The following is an 8964-nucleotide window of genomic DNA, read 5'->3' as shown; positions in this document are numbered from 1 at the left end:
GTCCTCCATGATGGACAAAGACTCCCACCCCCTCCAACACACACACACACACACACACACTGCACTAAGGAGCTCCATTAGTGACAGCATGCTACACCTGAAGTGTGTGAAGGAGAGGTATCGCAGATCTTTCATTCCTGCACCTGTTAGACTTCACAACAGAAACTGCGCAAGACAATTTGTGCAATAATTAATACTTAAATGTATAATCTGTACACGTTTGTATATATATGTATGTGTGTGTGTGTGTGTGTGTGTTTATATAGGTGTACATATGAATATCTCCACCACACTCAATCTGTAATATATCTAACCTGTACATAACTGTTTGTAAATACTATGTGTAATTTGTAAGTTGACATTTTTTACATTCCATATTTTTGTACTTCTGTATTTCTTAGTGCTCTTTTAATACTACCTTTACTTTTCCTCTATTTCTATTGTGCTTCTGTCGCCAATAGCCTGCTTTGTGTATACTGCTTTTTGCTGCTGTAAATTGGAATTTCCCCTTGTGGGACTAATAAAGGAATATCTTATTTTATCTTATCTTATTCAGTTCCATTAAAACAATTATTCCGATCTATTTTTCCTAATTTACATCCCAAATTTTATACTGTTAATTATCTTTTTCTTTACTTTCAAATCATCCACTCTTAATCAAACTAGATTGGCATCATCTCTTCTTATCACATTTATCCATTTCCTGTTTTATTTACCTACATTATAATTCATATTAGTTATATGATATACATTGTAATCCTGTGATTCATAATAAATCTTCAAAGCATATTTCAATGGTGTAGAAAGCATTATTATTTCTGGAAGTGAAGTCACTGAAATGAGAATTCATGATTTGAAGTATGAGAATGATTCATAATTAACTATAAATTAATAATTCATATTTTTAATTAATAAGTTATGACATTTTTCCAATTGATTACTGATAAGTTAATTCCATGTAAGCTGTGGTGCCCTATTATTATAGGAGGTGTATTGAAATATCAATTTCTGATATTTATATTTGTCTAAGTGTCATTTATTACAATGTATGCCTCATAAATTGTAGTAATTCTGCATATACTGGGGTAATAAAAAAAAGTATTGCTTCAATTACCGTCATTAAGATGGAGCGATGTGAAGAGTGCATGTTTTTAAATAAATGCCTTGAAAACATGTCCCTCTCCACCAGCAGTACTGCTGCCAGTGTATGATGCTTTAATGTGGTGAATGAAATCCTGCTTATGATTTCATTTCAATTTGTCAAATGATGAAGAAGCTCAGAGCTATAACGGAGTATTTAAACAAGTGCGCGGCATGGCACTGGCACAGCGGTGAGGTCCTCTCCAAAGTCAAAGTGTTTAAATGCACTGCTGGTTGTAATGTGATCCATGGTATTGTTAGTTTAAAAAACAAGCTAAATCTTCTTTCTATGTGTAGATCAGTGATGAGAAATGTTCACGTTTAGGCTATTAATAACCACAGGTGCTGCAGAAGCAATGTTGAGCATAAAAATCTCTTCAATAGATTTTAAAAATGTCTGATCTTGTCTTAACCCCTTTTTTGGAAAATGTAGATAAAGTTTATCGATGTTTCTAAGTTATTTCAAGCTCTACAGTAGTCCAGAACTTTTAAAAGCTCCCAATAAAGTGAACTTGTGGCACAACAGAGCTCACCAGGCTGCCTTGAGAGTCTGTGTCCATTCCCACCAGCAGCACCATTGTGTGTGTGTGAAGATCCTTTAAAGGTGATGACAGAACTTCTGTTAATGATGTCGGGCCAATTTGGCAAACAACGAATGTGCGCATATACCGGTGCATATAAACTCATACGCCATGGCCTGGCCCAGCACTGGCACAGTGCAGCAAGGCATCGCGGTGTGGTCTCCTGTAAAGGCAAACTGTTATAGATAGCCGTCTTATCGTCATTGCAAAAATACAACGAAATTGCAAATGCCCCTCCCAGCAAAAAACTACAAAGAACACTCAAACTACACTACGCACAAACTACAAGCACCGCTGGCTGTACTGTGATCCATGACGTGAGTTTAAAGAACTGAAATCCTTTCTGAGTGTAGATCAGTAATAAACTTGAAAAGCACTCAGAGAGCGCAGACCTCCGCCATTAGCCCTATCTCCCAATAAGTGCAGAATCCTTTAAAAACATTCCTGGATCAAGACAGTGATCCAGATCACTCCCAAAATCTAATTTGCTTATTACTCCCTCCCCGGTTGGTTGGAGACACGGTGAGGCAAAGCACTGGCTTCGCTACGTGTGGAAGTCATGGTAGAGGGTGAATATTCCTCTATTCCTCCCAACATTGTCAGTATTCTCACTACAATTCACTGTCTTTCTCTCTGTTACGCTCCGACTCGTCTCCTCGACCAGGCGTGCGTCATCAAACTCTATAAACTCCAAAACTTTGAATAAGTTACTCATATCCGCCATCTCCTGGTGTAAAGTGGTAATAGTGCAGACCTACGCCATTAGCTCTATCTCCCAATAGTACAGAATCATTTAAAAAATTCCTGGATCCAGATGGTGATCCGGATCAGTCCCAAATTCTTATCAGTTCTTCCTTATGCCATTTCTGACATTTCCTGAAAATTTCATGAAAATCTGTCCATAACTTTTTGAGCTATGTTGCTAACAAACAAACGAACAAACAAACCCACCCGATTGCATAACCTCCTTGGCGAAGGTAAAAATTATTAAGTTTATTAATCAGTGCAGCATCCTTCAACATCAACAACACCAGGCACAATTCGAAGGGTTTTAAAAACAATCAAACTTTTTTTTACTGCTTTTTATGTTAAATAGATTAAGTCAATTGGTTATTTTAGGCAATTAAGTAGTCCCTAATGTTTAATAAGCTTACTATTAAGTAAACTGACAAAATAATAATAAAGGCCAATCTCTTATCAATATAAAAATACACTGAATATTACTTAACATATCCAGATTTTACATTACAGTAGGCTCTTATGTCTCATTTTAGCTCTGGAAGGAGGGGAGGGAAGATAGAGGAAAAGGGCACACATCTGTGTGGAGAGGAAAAGAAAAAGAGAGAAAAGTCGCTTTCACCTGTGTCCTGAAGTAACTGTTTATGATAAACATGCTCACCTGTTAACCACCTGTTTTTTTTTAACTGAAGCATTCTGATAATGGATTTAATGAAGCACTGTGGAGGTGCGCTCTCTTGCTCTGCTCAGGCTTGCACTCCAACAAGAGTTTTTTTTGGTTTAATAAATTCTATTAAAGATTTTAAGAGAAGTTTGTGGTTATTGTGCATAAACACTGTAATACTTTGCTGTTTCTCTGTATTTCAGTGATTCATTTACTTGTTTCTTTAGCTAATCTGTATAAAGATCACCCTGTGGTTGTTAAATCTATTTGTAAAACATCAGGGTGTATTTTCAAACCAGATCAATGTACCCCGGCTGTCTCGCTTAATCTAGTTTGATGGTTAAACTTTTATTTTACCGTTAATGTGACAAATTCACACGCTACAGCTCCCAGTTTGTATGTGGTATAAACTGTAATAGTGCTGGATATGTTCACTTCATGAAGTGTTCATGGAAAACACTTCAGTATTTAACCAAATACAAATCAGGTTAATTTTTAAAAAATATTTAATTTAATCTGGGATAAATATGAGTGGATGTCACAACTTTTAAAGCAGTGGTAATCAGGCTATAAAACATAATGCATTATCTTTCGATGCCCTGTCAACTTAGATGGCAAAAATTCAATCAGTCAACTGTAGGGCGGATCTATATGGATTTTTGGGGCAGATACTGACTTCAGGGACTAAAGAATTCCAAAAATAATTTATTGGACGATTAAAGTTTACATGACATGTTTTTATTAACATCTGTTCAGAACATCCTACATTTATTTTAGTGTAATTCATGGGAGAGATGTTGTTACTGGTCTGCCTTTCATTGCACAGATGTGTCTAATGAAGCAGTCAGTGAGTGTATTTGTGTTGCCTAGTGGCATTTGCCACTTCTGGGGTAGACTTCTTGGTTTTCGTGGGTTGGCTTTTAAAAACTTTCGTGGGAGGGGTTTTTGATAAGGAGTTAGGACAGGGCAGTTCAGCCAGATAGCTGCAGACAATCCACTGCTTACCACTTCAAGCTTAGGATGGGCAATGCTGTGAGTATTTTTGTTATTGTTTGAGATGTTAGACATTACATTTTATACAATATTGTTAATGTATGTAAAGTTTGTGGTTTTATTCATGTGCATGTGAAACGCAGTTCTTGTATTAGAATAGAAAGTGAATGTTTTGTATCTTCTTTTTTCAAGAGGGTCTGGCTGCAGCCCTTGAGCAAAACTCTACGCTGGGGCGTTCGGTTGGAGACCTCTATGCTGGGGCGAAACCTCTACGCTGGGGCGGGACGTCATTGCCCAAGCCTACGCTAAGGCGTGCAGTGTGTTAGCTGTTGTTAGCATGACCTAGCTGTTGTTAGCATGACTACAACGCTGTGCTTATGACACATTAGCATAGTCCAGTACGCTGGGGCACGCTATTAAGGGGTCTACGCTATTAAACCCCGACTGGTTCAGTTTAGGCGTTTCAATCCGACTGGTTAGGTTTAAGCATTAAAATCCGACTGGTTAGGTTTAGGTCCGTTGTATTTTTGGCAAGTGGATAGAGCTGAAATTTCGTCGCGGGTAATATACTTCACGCCCCAGCGTAGAGGTTTCACCCCAGTGTAGAGGTCTCCGACCGAACGCCCCAGCGTAGAGGTTTGCCCGAGGGCTGCAGCCAGATGCCTCTCTCTTTTTTTGCAGTTTTCATCTATTGTTAATGTGGATGGGTTAAGTAAATGACAGCAACTTTACTTCGACTGTGTCTTCATTTACATGGTTTAGCTCGGTGTTACGTCTAGTCATTACACACTGGACAAGAACACTACAGTATTTACAAATGATTAATTTATTATTATCTGTAGGTAATAGGTATGTAGATAAGCACCTCCTCCCTGATATCCTCAAAATATGCATTCACATTTTCTCTATTTTTATGAACTGTGAAGTCATCAATAATCTAACTCTGACCAGAAACAAGTTTTGAGTTTTCAGAGCAATTTTCAACAAATATTGAGTAAGTTATTACAAAAAATACAAACAACAATGATGTTAGCTCACCTGGTACAGAGACAAACAGCACAAGAGCACAGCTGAGCAGAGGAAGGACTGTTCTTTCTTCAGTCTGTGGGACACATGGAGCAGCACCAGAGTAGCTCCGTGAGAGATGGCGACCTCTAGTGGATTAGTTTACAGAACACGCAGATACTTTTTCATGCAGGCATACAATATAAATGAGCTTAAAGAGGATAAGCAGGCTGCAGACAACAGGAATTAATGGATCATCATTTTCCAACTAATAAAAACAAACACTTGACAATAAAGCCAAAATTCTAATTAGAGCTTTACATATTGAAGAGACTAAATTCAATACAAATTGCCATCATGAACATGAGTTATTTTCTGTAACACTTTAAGCCGCACTCATTCTTATAGAATGGAAAAATAAACATCAAATTTTGTGCAATCTTAGCTTTTTAAACAGGACTTTACTCATTTCTTTTTACAGTGAAGGTATAATGCACTACAGCCTCACACCGCCCGCCACAAATCTGCCACAGCACATCAAAGATGATCCGACCAACATTCTACTGGAGGATAGCAAGCTGCTAGCCACCGCTAACTTTAGCATTTCTCCCTTTCAAAACGAAAAAGATAGACAAAATACTTGATAGAAAAAAATGTTGTAACTAATGTTTTTTTCTGTATTAAACACTTTAAAATGTGTGCTGTTAGATCACCTGTCAATCATCATGTCCTGTTGACTAAAGTAGCCAATCAAAGATGATAGCCCCGCCCACACTCCTTCATCTCTGGGCAGAATCCGCACGAAGCTCTTAACGGTGACCGTTAGGAGTTAAGTCTCATCAGAAAGTTGTTGGAGTGTCTTTTTGTCCCTTCCTATGAGTTCCAGAGATCACTGTTTTGTTCCACAGAACCCGTGGTGAGTCTAAATATCCAAGACTTAATGCTTCTGTGTGTTTTAAAGAGGGAGAAATGCTAAAGTTAGCGGCGGCTAGCAGCTTGCTATCTTCCAGTAGAACGTTGGTCGGATCGTCTTTGATGTGCTGTGGCTGATGTGTGGCGGGCGGTGTGAGGCTCATTGTTGGAGCTGCAGACTGCTACAGGCTGTGGTTTGGGCAGTGGACTCAGCATTGCTCTGTTGTCTGATGGTGTAGCATGCTAAGTAGCGCTAACCACTTTAAGATGTGTTTGTTTACATGAAGTTATGAGCAAGAGTAGCGACAGTGTGGAGAAAATCACGACTGTAGCGCATTATACCTTGACTGTAAAAAATTTATAGATAAACGTTCCTTCCTATCAGATCCATAAATTCTGACTGTGACTTTTGTCTCATTGTTTCTTCTGTTAAATTCACACCAGTGTCTACTCACCAGCAGATCTACCAGGGTTGTAACTTCCACACAAAAACACCTGTGACCCCCCAGCTGCTGATCAGATGTAAGTAAAGCTATTATTCCTAACTTTACCTGCTTGGATTCTGTTCTGTCATGTTCAGCTGCATCAAAGTTGGCGCTGCAGGATTTGGTAAAAATGTGTGGTTGTGAATAGAGGGGAGAATATTCTAATTCAGGATTGCTATTATGACATTATACATGCATTGTATCATGAGTCTGTTTGCTTGGTTTTCAGTGAAAATGCAGAGAATTATAGTAAAGAGGCCACGATACGATATTGCGATAGACGTTGGTTTGGGCTAATAAACAGGTCTTAATAAACATGTCCGCCACTGAACTCTCTACAGCAGCTGTTCTTTACTGTAGAGGAAAAGAGAAGAGGAGTAGTTTAAAGGGTTTTACTCTTTGAAACAGTGGAATCAGATCCTCAGAGATCCAAATAAATGAAAATAGTCTATTTCTAATCACTAAGCTATGAATAAATTCAAGTACAGTAATATTGAACTTTTTAACAAAATGTCCCTCTCTGTTGTCTCTCTTTCTGTTGTTTGTCAGACTTTTCCTCTAATATTCTAGTTTGACTTTAATGTTAGCCTACTTTGATTTGTAAGAATGACTTTGTGCTTTACTTGTGCATAAAACGGCTCAGCTCAGCACCAACCAGTGAGGATTAAACAGGGTTACTCTCACTCCTCAAGCAGCTCCCTTAAGTGAGCTAAATAACTTTCATTCTGCCCATTTTAAAACAGATTTCAACACTGGATTAATATTTTGGACTAACAGGACTTACTACAAATTTTATGAGATCCTTTCATGGACTTATGAGCAGATGAGGATCAGCTTAAGCTTGTGAGGTCATGCTACTTCCACACTCAGTTGAAAAACCAACAAACAAACAAAAAAAAAACAATCAAGCAGACCTCTCATGTCAAAGAACAGCCTGTGTCTGGATTAAGATTTAGTGTTTACTTAAGAAGAAATTTTCAATTTCAGTTCAGTTAAAAAAGTAATTTTATTGAACCTTTATTAATCTAAGGTAGTCCCACTGAGATTAGAGATCTTTTTTAAGGGAGACTGGACCAAGAACTTTTACCTACAGGGTTGAAAATGAGACAAAAATCAATGATGGCTCAACTGTACGCTGTATCTAGACATTTTTGAAGCGTTTTATTTTTCTTGGAGAAAGCCGCTGTGTTTGGCACTATTTTACAGTGTGAGCTTCGGCTATAGGCTACGTGCTCTTCCACCTCAGAGTATCTGATCAGATGTTTGTGTCTGTAGCTACTGTAACTCACTGATACGTAAACCCATCCTCTCCACCTGACCTCCCAGTCAGACCAGTTAGACAGCAGCTGACAGCAGTCAAATCTGTCTGGATGATCAGGATATGACTGCTCCTCCTCCTCTAATGTCACAGTCCTGTTGTTGTCAGACAGTTTGAGTTTTATGTTTCTTTCTGTTTCCTTGTGAAATAAAATTTAAAGAAAAATTAAACTTGAACAAAAACACTACTAAACCACAACTGCAGGGATTATTTGGACCATTCATGTCATTAATTATTTAAACTGTTTGATAGAAATGACAACTCATTATTGATCAAAGTTTTGGTTGAAGAAATACAGATTTAACCAACTTAAATGGATGTTTTTTTTTACCTGCTTTATGAATAGATCCTTTCTTTTTTACTTTTAATTATTTGAAACTCTTCCTTTTTTGAACTTATTTTGCATGATGTGCAAAATATTAAGAATTGCTGATTAAATATAGTCCTGATAAAGTTTTTTCAAAGATCCCTTTTCTAAAATGTAAAATAGGAAATGCAATGTATCAGTAACCCTGCTCAGGACAGAGAGACATTATGAATTGAAGGTAATATTAAAGCCTAAAATTCCCCAATAAAATAAAGAAAACGTATGACACTCTGCATTATAATAAAGCTATGCTTTTCTGATAATTCTGCTAAAATAATCTCTGATGTGTGGATTAAACAGTCTCACTGGTCCTGTTCATTGGTTTCTGCAGGGTACAGCGCTCTCTGCTGGTCACTGTAAGAATTACACCTGTACCAGTGTCAGACCCAGGATGCTTTGCCGTCTTTGTCAATGAGCCATGTTTGTTTTTGTCAATCCAGACCAAACTACTTGAGGAATGTAGTTAGGGTTAAGGCTGTTGGAACAAATTTCAGGGTTCGAATATAATTTGAATATTAAAAACTTGTTGAAAGTCGAATGCTTAAATCACTGTGTTTTTTATATATATTTAGACGTTTTTAATCGTTCTCAAGTCTCTACTTCACCCATATGTGTACAGAAACCAAATGTTTCATCACATAACACGTGACATGATGAACAATAAAGTTTTCACACTCAAAACACAGAGGCGCAGCAATGACCACTAGCATGACAAGTGGGTGACGAGCATCAGGAGGTGCGTGAAAAGGTTAAATGGGAGC

General features: G+C 37.8%; 1 long non-coding RNA gene across 1 annotated transcript; it reads left to right on the top strand.

Annotated features, from left to right (window-relative positions):
• The first annotated feature begins 5899 nt into the window (after nucleotides 1–5899).
• LOC121506517 lies at nucleotides 5900–8679 on the top strand. Its single transcript, XR_005991662.1, has 3 exons — nucleotides 5900–6037; nucleotides 6478–6555; nucleotides 8535–8679. It is a non-coding gene; the product is annotated as an uncharacterized LOC121506517 (long non-coding RNA).
• Nucleotides 8680–8964: the final 285 nt, after the last annotated feature.

This window comes from Cheilinus undulatus, linkage group 24 (genome assembly GCF_018320785.1).
Source record: "Cheilinus undulatus linkage group 24, ASM1832078v1, whole genome shotgun sequence".
Classification (NCBI taxonomy): Eukaryota; Metazoa; Chordata; class Actinopteri; order Labriformes; family Labridae; genus Cheilinus; species Cheilinus undulatus.
This window is presented reverse-complemented; position numbering and strand designations above follow the sequence as displayed.